Here is a 14,365-nt window from a genome sequence, read left to right on the forward strand (position 1 = left end):
ACTAAAAAAAAAACACAGAAAATTAACTGGGCGAGGTGGCGGGCGCCTGTAGTCCCAGCTACTCGAGAGGCTGAGGCAGGAGAAAGGCGTGAACCCGGGAGGCAGAGCTTGCAGTGAGCCGAGATCGCACCACTGCACTCCAGCCTGGGCAACAGCGCGAGACTCCGTCTCAAAAAAAAAAAATTCTTTCTTTCTTTTTTTTTTTTTTTTGAGGAGGAGTAGAGGGTCACGAATGGAAATCAACACAGGAATGTCCAAGACTCAAGGTTCCCGGAGGGAAGTAGCCAATGCTGGTCAAACATCAGTACCAAGTGTTAAGAGAAAGAGGTAATGAAAGCCCTACTCCAGAAGAGTACTGGGAGAAGTAAGAACAAAGAAACCCAATCAGGTGACTCAAGCATAAGAAAGCATCTTGAGGGCCTCTGACTCACCCATTTAGCAAAGGTCCAAGTACCTGACAGGCACAGGGATGGGCCCTGGGGATACAAAAAAAAAAAAAGTACAAAATGGTCCCCACCCTTCAGGGCACGCAGTGTTGTTAGCAATTAGACAGACATAAACAAATAACGACAACCATATACCATGTCATACCAGTACAATTTAATACCAGGCGCTACCTGAGCACAGGGAAATGAGTGCCTGATGCTGCTGTGCAAAACCAGGGGTGACATCACAGAGACTTGCTGTGCTTCCTTTCACTGAATGGCTTCCAACTTAAGCGCTCTGACATGCATCCGCCACAGCGCCTTAGCACTTGCTCTGCCCTTGCCCTAGAGCGCTCTTCTTCCAGATTGCTACGTGGCTCGCTCACTTCATTCAGTTCTCAGCTCAAGTGTGACCTCATCAGAAAAGATTTCAATGACCAACCACCCTATTTAAACTATACTCTTACCCTGCCTAAACCCATACATACACACACACACACACACACACACACACACATGCTCACTCTCTCTCTCTCCCTATTGTATTACATTACTTTTTTATCACAGCACCTATTACAATCTGACAACTCGTTGAATTATTTATTGTCTGTTTCCCTTATGTAAATTCTGTGAGAGCAGGGATATCTGTCAGTTTTGTTTATTGCTATATGTCCCCAGTGCTGGGCAGCGTTTAATGAATGAATAAGGAGAAATTTGAGCTGAGTTATGAAGAACATGTAGCAGTTGATCAAGGGAATGGGCAGGAGGTGGAGGCAGGAACACAGAACATACATAGGCACAAATAACAAGGAGTCAAAGCACTGTTAAAGGAACTTAAAGAGGGAAATAAAATAATCAATTCCTGGCGCTCAGTGTGTTTATATTACATGTTATTAAATAAATGAGTGAATGAGTGAATACATGGTTGAATTAATAAACAGGGTTAGGCTTTAGAAAGTGTGTAAGGGGGCCAGGCATGGTGACTTACGCCTGTAATCCCAGCACTTTGGGAGGCTGAGTCGGGAGGATCATGAAGTCAGGAGATCGAGATCATCCTGGCTAACACGGTGAAACCTCGTCTCTACTAAAAGTACAAGAAATTAGCCAGGCGTGGTGGCAGGCGCCTGTAGTCCCAGCTACTCGGGAGGCTGAGGCAGAAGAATGGCAGGAATCCGGGAAGTGGAGCTTGCAGTGAACCAAGATCGCATCACTGCATTCCAGCCTGGGTGACAGAGCGAGACTCGGTCTCAAAAAAAGAAAAAGTGTGTAAGGGGGCAGGCCTGGAGCTGGGTGTGCTGTGGACTGTCTTACAGCTTCCAGGGCTAACTCAGGTGAGGTGGAGTTGCTAGGGTCCTGAATTCAGAGATCCCTTGATTGACAAGGAACATTATGGCAAGCCAGTGGCTGAAGTAACTGAGGAGGAGAAGAACGATCAGGAACTCAAGGAGACTCAGCTCATAAAAGCTGCTCCAACAATGTTAACAAGCTCTGTGTTTGAAGACCCCATAATCAGTAAATTAACCAGTATGATGACGAAGGGAGAAAACAAAGTACTAGCCAGATCCTGCATGACTCATGTTCTAGAAGCTATGAGAAGTACCATGATGCTTCTGCAGAGGAATAGCCAACTATTGAATGCAACCCCTACACCAGTGGTCCCCAACCGTTTTGGCACCAGAAACTGGTTTCCACACACAGGGGAGAGGGGTTTGATGGGAGAGGGGTGGAAGGGATTGATGATTTCATCAGGCATTGGATTATCATAGGGAGTGTGCAACCTAGATTCCTGCACGTGCAGTTCACAATAGGGTTTGTGCTCCTATGAGAATCTAATGCTGCTGCTGATCTGACAGGAGGTGGAGCTCAGACGGTATTGCTGGCTTTTTCACCTTGCTTGCTCGCCACTCACCTCCTGCTGTGTGGCCTGGTTTCTAACAGGCCATGAACCTTACCACGCGTCGGTGGCCTGTGGGTTGGGAACTCCTGCCCTACTCCGTCTTCCACTAAGCAGTGAAAAACTATGAGCCTGTGATTGGACTGGTACCCACCTTCAAGGGAGGCCATTTCTCCTGGATCCCTGGATCCTTACCCTACCAATGTCACCACTTCCTGGCCATAAAGTGGATGATCACTAAGTGGCACCAGGGGATGCTGATGCCAGCCAGAGAAGCTGGAGGCTTTTTGCAACCAGGGCCCCGTGATCAAGAGGAAACATGACATGCACAAGATGGCCAAGGCCAACCATGCCCTGACCCACTACTGCTGGTGGTAGAGGTTCCAGAAGGTGTCCAGGGCCCTTCACTGCAAGAAATACTATGAGCCAGTGCCGCTTCGAAAAATAGCTGTAGGTTAAGGATGTAGTTCCTTTTTAAGGGCCGGCAGGCCTCATGAGAAAGATGGAGCAGTATATTTATTGCCTGGTAATCCTTCTTTCTTTGAGGCTAAAATTTGGTCTCTCCCTGTCCCCCTTTCCTTGTAAAGAGAGAGCACATTGTCTTGGAAACGTTGTCCAAGAAACTTAGGACCCGGGCTTCTCTTCGCTCAGCTCGGGATGGACCTTTGGATGATATAAAAGGAAGCAGTTTTAGGTATCAGTTAGAAAAGATTTACTAGAAAATTCTCACACTGAACTGGTATACCATGTGGTACGGTACTACCATTCACTAAAACTGTTTGGAGGGGGAAAAAAGAAAGTGCGTTAGATTGGATAGATTGATGGAAGGGAAGATAGGAAGTAGAGAAACCTCAAAGGCTAGTCTTCTATAAAGAGAAAAATAGGGCTCCAAAATGGCTTTAGCCCCTTCCCCGCCCCAACCCCACAGAGAACCAAAAACAAATATATAGTGCTGAGATTATCACTAGCAATATATAGAACTCAAATATGAGGAGAAGATAGTTCCTGAGACCACAGAAAAGTGAAACAACTTTGAGCAGAGAGTAAGAAAATCAGACTTCCATATCCAGCACATGCTTCCTCCTTCCTGGCATCAAAAGTGTGGAAAACCTCCCTTACTTATGGTTTCTATACTGGAAAAAGTGAGATAAAGGTGGGCAGCAAGCTTCTCCACCATCCTGGGTTCCCTAGCAGGAAACCTGTCCCTGCCTCAAACCACAGGAAGCATATCAGGTGTTGTAGGTAGAAATATCCCTGAAGGCTGCCAGACACAAGGAAAGGAAGAGGAACTACCATCCCCAGCCCTGGAAACTCTGCTCTGTAACTTGGCCAAAGAAAATGCCAAGGCTGAGTGCGGTGGTTCATGCCTATAATCCCAGCACTTTGGGAGGCCAAGGCAGGTGGATCATGAGGTCAGGAGATAGAGACCATCCTGGCTAACATGGTGAAACCCTGTCTCTACTAAAAATACAAAAAAAAATTAACCAGGTGTGGCGGCACGTGCCTGTAGTCCCAGCTACTTTGGAGGCTGAGGCAGGAGAATGGTGTGAACTCGGGTGGCGGAGCTTGCAGTGAGCCAAGATCGCGTCACTGCACTCCAGCCTGGGCAACAGAACGAGACTCTGTCTCAAAAAAAAAAGAAAGAAAGAAAATGCTAAATCAGAGTGTCCAATCAGCGGCACCATGCAGCAGGAGCTACATTCCACAGGTTGGTTCCCCTAGGCACAAACCCCTAACCATCCTTTCCATATTAATGGGATATCCTCTTTCAGACCTCCCTCATTAAAGACAGGCTATGTGAAAGTACACAGTCAAAGAATTAAGAAGAAAAAAAGAGTGAAAAGGAATAAAGATCACCCACAAGATATAGAAAATTACCTTGACAGACCAAATCCAGGAATTATTGGTGTTCCAGGAACAAAAAACAAATACCCCATGCTTGCACCTATAAGTGAGAGCTAAATGATGAGAACACATGGACACATAGAGGGTAACAACACATGCTGGGGCCTATCAGAGGGTGGAGGGTGGAAGGAGGGAGAGGATCAGGAAAAATAACAGTGGGTCCTAGGCTTAATACCTGGGTGATGAAATAACAATAACATTGAATGTAAATGGACTCAATTCTCCAAGCAAAAGGCAGAGTGGCTGCGTGGAAAAAGAAACAAGACCCAACTATATGCTGCCTTTAAGAAACCCACTTCACCTCTATGGACACATATGGACTAAAAGTGAAGGAATGGAAAAATCATTTCATGCAACTGGAAACAAACAAAAAAAAAGCAGCAGTAGCTATAATTAGATAAAATAGACTAGAAATCAAAGGCTTTAAAAACAGACAAAGGTTATTATAATGATAAAAGGGTCATTTCAGCAATAGGATATAATGATTTTATAATATTTATATATTCGTATATCTGTGCACCCAATGCCAGAGCTCCCAACTGTATAAAGCAAACATTAATAGATGAAAAAGGAGATATAGACTGCAATACAATAAAAGTAGGGGATTTTACTCTCCATTCTCAGTAATGGACAGATTATTCACACAGAAAATCAACAGAGTTAAACTACACACAAGACCAAATAGGCCTAATTGATATTTACAGAGCATTTCATCCAACTGCTGCAGAATACACATATTTCTCATCAGCACATGGAACATTCTCCAGAATAGACCATATCTCATGCCAGAAAACAAGTTTCAACTAATTCAAACAAGTAGAAATCATATCAAGTATCTTTTCTGACCACAATGAAATAAAACTAGATATCAATAAAAAGAGAAACCTCAGAGAATACACAGACACATGAAAATCATACAGCGTTCTCCTGAATGACCCACCGGTGGGTCAGTGAAGAAATTAAGGGGGAAATTTAAAAATTTCTTGAAACAAATGAAAATGGAAATACAACATACCAAAATCTATGGAATACAGCAAAAGCAGTAGAAAAAGGGAAATTTATTGCAATAAATGCCTATATCAAAAATGTAGAAAGACTTCAAATAAACAATCTAAATATACACCTCAAGGAACTACAAAAGCAAGAACAAACCAAACCAAAATTAGTAGAAGGAAAGAAATATAAAGGTCAGAGCAGAAATAAATGAAATTGAGACAAAAAATACAGAAAATCAATGAAACAGAAAGATGGTGTTTTGAAAAGATAAAAAAAATCAACAAACTTTTGGCTAGACTAAGAAAAAAGGGTCAGGCACAGTAGCTCACACCTGTAATCCCAGCACTTTGGGAGGCTGAGGCAGGCAGATCACAAGGTCAGGAGATTGAGACCATCCTGGTCAACATGGCGAAATCCCATCTCTACTAAAAATATAAAAAATTAGCCGGGAGTGATGGAGCACAACTGTAGTCTCAGTTATTCAGGAGGCTGAGGCAGGGGAATTGCTTGAACCCGGGAGGCAGAGGTTGCAGGGAGCCAAGATCGTGCCACTGCACTCCAGCCTGGCAACAGAGCAAGACTCAGTCTCAAAAAAAAAAAAAAAAAAAAAAAAAGAAAAGAAAAAAGAGAGAAGACCCAAAGAAATAAAATCAGAAATAAACAAGGCAACATAACAACTAAGACCACAGAAATGGAAAGAATTAGAGACAATTATGAGCAACTATCTGCCAACAAGTTGTAAAACCTAAAAGAAATGAATAAATTCCTGCACTCATAAAACCTACCAAGATTGAACCATGAAGAAATAGAAAAATAATGAAGGCCTGAACTAAAACCATGAGAATAGAGAAGACACATCACATTTGAGAAGCAAGCCAAACTGTCATATGATTGATGTGGAGGAGTCAAAGGGGAAAGAGGATTCTGATATGGGTGTCCAGATGGGTGGTAGTGCCATTGGCTACAGGGTAAAACCAAGCAAGGGGACTGCAGTGGGGAGAGAATCCATTCTGTGTTGGAGATCTTGGGATTGAAGTGCCTTTTTTTTTTTTTTTTTTTTTGAGACGGAGTCTCACGCTGTTGCCCAGGCTGGAGTGCAGTGGCGCGATCTCGGCTCACTGCAAGCTCCGCCTCCTGGGTTCACGCCATTCTCCTGCCTCAGCCTCCTGAGTAGCTGGGACTACAGGCGCCCGCCACCGCGCCCGGCTAATTTTTTGTATTTTTAGTAGAGACGGGGTTTCACTGTGGTCTCGATCTCCTGACCTTGTGATCCGCCCGCCTCGGCCTCCCAAAGTGCTGGGATTACAGGCTTGAGCCACCGTTGAAGTGCCTTTTTAACAGGTGAAGACAACTAAGATGTAGTGTAAAGTGTAGGCCTAGGAGAATAGTCAAGACAGAAGACAGATTTGGTATAGCATGGATCTCTTCATCTTCAGAGTATTCTATTAGAACAAGAAGACAAAATGTAAGGACCATTTAAGAAATCAAGAGGCAGAAAGAAGAAAAGGAGCCTCCACAGAAAACTGAGAAGCAGCAGCTACGAGGGTGATCAGATGAAAACTATGGGTTCAAGCCCCCATGAAAACATGCAGTGTGCTGTCTAGCTCACTAGTCCCATTGCCCTGGCCCATAGGAAAGACTCAAATACATAGGAAAACTGAACAAAGTAAAGCAGGAAAGAGGGAGGAATGGAAAGGACCTTGGAAGGAGTGAACTGGTTAACAGTAAAACTACCAATGTAGCAGGAAAGATAGTGATATCTAAGTATTCAAAATATTTTTTATTTCATTTTATTTATTTATTTTTGTTTTGTTGTTTGTTGTTTGTTTGTTTGTTTGAGACAGAGTTTCGCTTTTGTTGCCCAGGCTGGGGTATGATGACATGATCTCAGCTCACCGCAACTTCCACCTCCTGGGTTCAAGCGATTCTCTTGCCTCAGCCTCCCAAGCAGCCGGAATTGCAGGCGTGCGCCACCATGCCTGCCTAATATTTTGTATAAACAGAGACAGGGTTCTCCATGTTGGCCAGGCTGGTCTCGAACTCCTGACCTCAGGTGATCTGCCTGCCTCAGCCTCCCAAAGTGCTGGGATTATAGGCATAAGCCACCGTGCCCAGCCTTTTTTATTTATTTTTTGAGACAGGCTCTTCCTCTGTCACCCAGGCTGGAGTGCAGTGGCAGAATGACAGTTCACTGCAAGCTCAAACTCTTGGGCTCAAGAGATCCTCTTGCCTCAGCCTCTCAAAGTGCTGGAATTACAGGTGTCAGCCACCACACCCAGTCCGAAATATACTTTATTAACATGCCAGACACTGTTTTGACCAGGTTACATAGTTTAATTGAGTCAATTCTTACGACAACCCTGTAAAGTAAGGATTATTATTATCCCCCACTTTACAGATGAGAAAATGAGGCACAGAGAGGTGAAGTTGCCTAAGGTGACACAGGACATCAATGAGAGAGGCAAGATTGAAACCCAACTGTCCTGCTTCAAAGACAACATTTATTTGCACAGATGGAAGAGTGTGCTTTTTGGGGAATTTAAGTGTGGGCAATTTCAATGGAGTGGCAGCTTTGTGGCCTGGGAAGGTGAAAGGAAGGTGAGGAAGTGGAGAGAGCAAAGGTAAACTGCTGTTGCAAGGAGCTTAGCTAGGAAGAGAGGATAGACTAGTAGCTGGAAGGGAACACAGGAGTGACAGAAGCTGTTTTGTGTTTTTAATGAGCAAGTCTGGAGCATGTGGGCTCGATAGATTCTGTTTATATTACACTGTAGAATTTGCTCAAGGAAAACGAGGGGGTTGGATAAAAAGACAGATTCCTTCCAGCTCTGAGTCTACTATTCCACAACTTTGAAATTCTTTCTCAGTGAAGCCAGATGGAAGATTTTACTTGATAAAATTGGTTGGAAAAAATAATTTACTACACTTTTAAAGAGGTATTTAAATAGAAACCCAAAGACCTATTTAGTCTAATATCCTTTTAATTCATGAGCTTTTAATGTTTTCTCAAGGTGATCTGTCACATTTCTTGGCCTAAATAGAAATCTAAAGTTTTTATTGTCTTTAGATTTGGCCTAATGACATGTTTCTGCTTTCCTGTCTAAGGTTAGGAAAGAAAGAGTCAAGGTCATCTTGGGTTCATATTCTTTTTCTCCATTGCCTTTTCCTTTCTGTCCTCTGCCCCTCTTTCCACACGAAGAAAAAATAGTTAAGTGCAGGCAGTTATAAAAAAGCCATGTTTCTCTCACAATACATCTTAAACTAATGTAATCACTCGCGTAGGTGTTTTCTGCAATTTTCTGTCTACTAAACATCCCTTGAAACACCTCAGCTTTCTCCTAACCTGGTATCTTTCACTTATGCTAAACTTTTTCTTTTCTCCTTCTCTTCCTATGAGCAAAAGAGAAGGACAGACTAGTAGCTAGATAGACTAATAGCAGTGGATGCATGTCAATCCCAGAAATTACCCCAGAGCCTCATTTTATCTCTACATCACTGCACAAAACCCTTTGTCAGCACACCTGCTTCAATTATACGTATTCCTATTTTTTTCATACTTTTTGCACTTTTCCATCTCCAGTTGCTCCTTTTCCTACCCATACGTCAGTTTTCAATTATCCCCTAGTAGGGCTATAAGAAGGGGAGAGATGACTGCAAAAAATATAGAACTCATTTTTTTCAGCTTTCAGATGTGTTTTGGCACCTACCAAAACTGGTATATACCCAGTTTTAGAAATTCACTATACTTCAAACAAAGTAACATTACACTTAGAAGACATGTCTCAAAAGGAATTAGAGAGCTATTCACTTAGCAAATCTTTGCTCCTTGCTCATTTCTATTCTGGGCACTCCTCCATACAATGGATGAATAGCATTATCTCTCAGACAAACGCAAATAATTTTCATAGAAAGATCTTTATATTTTTCTCTAAAGTATGGTATCTTTCTAGCTCACAATTCCCTAGAGCCAGGTGATAATTAAAGTGTTTCAGGTTCAAAGGCGTTCTCTCTGAAATTCCTGATGAGCTAGCTTCAGACAAGAATAAGGGTAAACAGAAATGGTGATGATATCATAAGAGGATCAGGTTATAATGTTAATAAGTTGGAAATGAGATGTGCCTGATATCAATAATTGACTTAATTCACATTTTCCCTGACACATGTAAATCCAAATCCCAGCATTCATAATAGTAGTTACCGTATTTTGGCAGGCATACGTACCAAGCTGAGATGAACAGAGCACAAATAGTCTCTTGTCGGTACTGTAGCCTATACCAGAGTGGCACCTCATTATAAAGAGATCGAAAACATTTTGTGACAGCAGGAAATCCTTCTCTAGAAATAATAGCAGAAATCTCAATATCTCTAACTCGAAATAATGATTTGCACCCTTTATCTTTACAGGAAAGGCTTTTGAAACTATAAAATATTTTACAATACTCAGCATCTGGGACAATCTAAGTACTTCTTTATATAATTGAGCAATGTTTTCAAATATTGACCACCCTGATGATTCCAAACCATGTAATTAGCTTAATCAAGTATACTTTCCTCCATCTTACTCTTGGTAAAACATATTTTTACATCATTTAATACAATTAAAAAGCCATTCCTTTTTCTATTTCTCCTTATTTTTTTTTTCTTAGTTAATCAAGAATGCTGAAAATCTCATTTTTAAACCAGGAAAATTTTCCATTGGAAAATCTTCAATTTTTAGGCTATGGAACATTTTAGCTTAAAATAATTAATTGGCAAATGACCGATGCAAATGCTTTTTATTAAAAATTTACTTCTAGTTTTACAAGGGCTAAAAAAAACCTAGAATATGTGCTTTATACCATCTAATAGTTAAAATTCTTCTGTATGTGAGAATGTGAAAGTCTTCTGTAAAAGGAAACATTTTCCCTAAATGAGTTTTTGAATGAATCAATTTCCTCTATTCCCGGTCACAACAGTTTTTGAGTTTTTGACAAGTCTTGTCTCCTAGAGTTTCTGATACTCTTTCCAAATGTTTAGTGGGAAGAAGCTTCTCTTTGCTTTTTCTGGTAGAAAAAGCCAGAACTCTCAGGCTGCAGTTCTCTCTCCTGACCTCCTGTCCTTCCTCACTCCTAGCTCCCAGAAGGCCTGCCGAAGGTTACCAATTGGCTTTAATCCAACTCTAACTTTTCACCTGAGGGCTTGGAGAGGCAACCTAGACTTTTTAAACTTTTTTCTTTTGTTTCATAAAACACAAGATTAAAAGATTATTATAAAACATTGCCATTTGAACACCTAAATGGCCTTGGCCATGCTTATATTGGCAGAATCCATGAGAGCACTGTGGTCCCAAGGCCCTTTAAGAGGTGGGGTGTTATTTCTGAAATGGATTTGAACCATATGCAATACATATAAGAAAGTTGCATTTTCCCGCCACAGTGGAAAACATCTGTTTTGCTAGTGGATTTGACTCTATTGCCAGAATAACTTTCCAGATGTTTTGAAACTCTAAACAACTGCTTCCTTTCTGATCTGCTCTGGCTCAAAAATTGATTTGCTAAGAAAACACATAGGTCTGTGACATAAATGAAAACAATAATATTTATCTTAACTAATCCATATTACCAAAACATTTTAGACATGGCCTTGGACTAATGGTATAATATAGATTCTTCTTCTTTCTAAAATATGCATACAGACATGTATACACATAGGCTCTTGGAAGGGAATATAGTGCAAACAGGAAAACATTCCCAATCTTCTTAGTGTAAATAACTACTGGTGGTAGACCATTTATGCTCCTGTCATTTTCTCAGCTTTTTCATTGACTTAACTTAAAAGACACCCTGGTAGGATATGAGCATGCCCAGCACATATTTAAACCTCTTCCCTTTCATGACTCCTGTATAGCATGCAAAGTATTTTACATTATCTCACTTTTAGCCTTCTGTAGTGTCTACTTCAGCCATTTCTTCCTAGTTAACCTCTAGCCACTGTTTTGTTGTCATTGTTTTTTGTTCATTTAATGTTTACATAATTTTAAAAGATGATTTTTATGTTTTTTATAATCAACTGCCAAACAATACAATATTTCTTTTTTCTGCCTCACTATACCTCACGATTTCACTTTGTGATCTTTATCCTAACCCTGTTTGGATTTAAAACCTCTACATTTTCATTCAATTTATGTTTTTAACTCCTTGACTTTTTCAAACACTCAGCTTTTCCCTTCATTCTTCACAAAGTCTTCCAGCAGATCATATTCCCATTTCCACTATGATCCAGAAATGCAAATGTTTGAAAGTCAAATTCTAAGTAGAACAGAACAAAACTATTGTGTATTAAAGTTCAATATGTACTTTCCTTTATAAATATTTCCCAACCTTTTGTATGTGTCTTCATTTTACATTATACCTAAGTTTCTAAACACCAAGAATCTGCTTTGAATATTTCTTTAGATTCTAAATTTGGTCAGTCATTTCTAATAAGCACACTTTTTTTTCATTCATACTGTAGAATGCAGCCCACATCTTGTTCACCTTTGTATTACCAGTGCCTAAAGCAGAGAATCTGGCAGACACTCATTTACCATTTATTAAATAACTCGAACACTTGCTTGGCAGGGATTTGATGTCCCAGGCACTGTGCTAAGCATAGATTATATGCTATGTGATGTGATCTCAAGAATTCTGTGCAGTACACATTATTATTCCTATTTTACTCTTAAGGAAATAGAAACTCTGGGAAAGAGAGAAATAATTAATACAAATTTACATGGGTAGAAAGTTACAAATTATTTAGTTCCAAAGACAGGCTCTTGGAATAACATGAAAAACAAACATAAATCATACAAACACTTTTCTTTCCCATTTTCCTCTATCATGGCTGGTCCCAGGAAAAACTTTAAAATGGAGCAGATTTTCAGTACATCTTCCCTTTCCCCTTACTACCTAACTTTTAGTGCCCAAACCCTTTGACTTATCCTTCCAACCAACCTCAGAAGCTTCTACAATGGACACTCCCTCCAGCATCCAGGGCCTACCAGCCATGGTCTGTATCCCCACCTATCTTCAGCCATACTAAATTCTGGTTTTTCCTTCATCAAATCTTGGGTCTTATTGCTTCATAATACTTAAGCTTCAGAGATTGAAAAGTTGCTTATTAGGCAATCTTTCTTCCCCAACATTGAAAAGCTAGAAGAGTCTGTAAGAATTATCTGGTCATAATTTTATGGGCAAAAAAAGTCATTGAAATGACTGTAATCAAAAGGAATGAACTTACATTAGGCTGAACAGAAGCTAAGGACAGCACCTTGGCAGGATCCTCATTGTCCACCTCCAATCAGACTTCACTGCACTAGGCTGACCTCTATTTCCTAAGAAGAATCCTAGCTGAAATATACAATGACTTCAAATTTTCTTATGTAACTTCCATGTTGAAGCCAGTATCAGAATTAAATTCAATGGTAGGGTCTAAAAGTGAAAAGAGAAAGACAATTACCAGCAAACTCATTAATTATTATGTAAATCTGTTAAATTTTACACATACACACAAAAACACACACACACAAACAAGGGTACAGTCCTTGGAAATTATGATGTCTGCTTTTTGCACACTTCTGTAATATATGTTTTTTTTTTTTTTTTTTTCAGATACAGGGTCTTGCTCTATCACCCAGGCTGGAGTGCAGTGGTCCAATTATAGGTCACTACAGCCTCGAACTCCTAGGCTGAAGAGATTCTCTCACCTCAGCCTCCTGAGTAAGTGGGACTGCAGGTGCACCACCACACCTGGGTAAGTATTTTTATTTCTTAGAGACGAGGTCTCACTAAGTTTCCTAGGCTGGTCTTGAACTTCTGGCCACAGGTGATCCTCCTGCCTCAGTCTCCCAAATCACTGGGATTACAGGTATGAGCCACCACACCTGGCTAACAATGCAATTTAAATACATTGACTTATGGCTCAGCATGGTGGCTTACTCCTGTAATCCTAGCACCTTGGGAGGCCAAGGTGGGCGGATCACTTGCAGTCAGGAGTTCGAAACTAACCTGGCCAACACGTTGAAACCCTGTCTCTACTAAAAATATAAAAATTAGCCAGGAGTGGTGGTGGGCACCTGTAATCCCTGCTACTCAAGAGGCTGAGGCAGGAGAATCGCTGAACCCAGGAGGTGGAGGCTGCAGTGAGCTGTCACACCACTGCACTCCAGCCTGGGTGACAGAGCAAGACTCCATCTCAAAAAAATAAAAAGATAAAATAAATAAATAAATACAATGACTTAATCATTAATTCAGTTAAATAGTTATTGAATACATACTGTATAGAAGGCACAAAAGAGAGATTAGAATTTATAAGGTAATATAAATCATGTTCACAAATGATTGAAATGTAAATGTGTAAGATCATTGTCATAAAAGGACAAAGTATTTTGAGTAATCAGAGTAGGGAAGGATTACGAGCAGCTAGCAGAATCAATGACGATTTTGACATATTAATCTTTATATTTTACCTTGTATTTTACTTACAGAAATAATAACCAAAGTATTTGAACATGTGCTATTTTTTCAGGCATTGTGCAGGCAGTTTATAGCACTATTGAATCAATTAAAATTGCTTCTGGCTGTAAGAATCAAAATACTCTATTACAACTTGGTTAAACAATAGTGAGACATTTAGTTATTTCACTCAAAAAGAAGTCTGGAGGCAGGCAGTTGAAGAATAAGAGAAGTGATTCAACAATGTCATAAAAGACACAGGTTCTTTCCATTATTCCCCTCTGCCAATTTTGTGATTGTGGGATGACTAGGGGACTTTCTCTAGAATCATGTATGACACATCTTCATATATATGTATAATAAAATCATGAAGAAAGGAGGTACTCTCTTCAAGGGCGTCTCTCTGTTACATGGGAGGAAATCTTTTCCAAATGTCCCCAGCTAACTTCCCCAGGTCTTTTTGGCTAGACATGGTTCACATACCCATGCCTAGAGCTGTAGATGATGAAGGAGAAGAGGACTGCCATAACGTAGTAACCATCACACACAATGCCTCTTCACTGTCTCCCAAGACTCCAGTGGAAATAAGCAATATGTTTGCATTGATAATGGAACTTCTAAATTATTGCTTTACATACATTTATTAAGATATTTTCTATTTGTCAGCCATGGTCAAA

At 40.5% G+C, this 14,365-nt stretch overlaps 1 pseudogene; it reads left to right on the forward strand.

Moving 5' to 3' along the window:
* The first annotated feature begins 232 nt into the window (after positions 1-232).
* On the forward strand, positions 233-2,764 carry LOC100429439 (small ribosomal subunit protein uS7m-like; annotated as a pseudogene).
* Positions 2,765-14,365: the final 11,601 nt, after the last annotated feature.

Source organism: Macaca mulatta, chromosome 11 (genome assembly GCF_049350105.2).
Source record: "Macaca mulatta isolate MMU2019108-1 chromosome 11, T2T-MMU8v2.0, whole genome shotgun sequence".
NCBI classification, from domain to species: Eukaryota; Metazoa; Chordata; class Mammalia; order Primates; family Cercopithecidae; genus Macaca; species Macaca mulatta.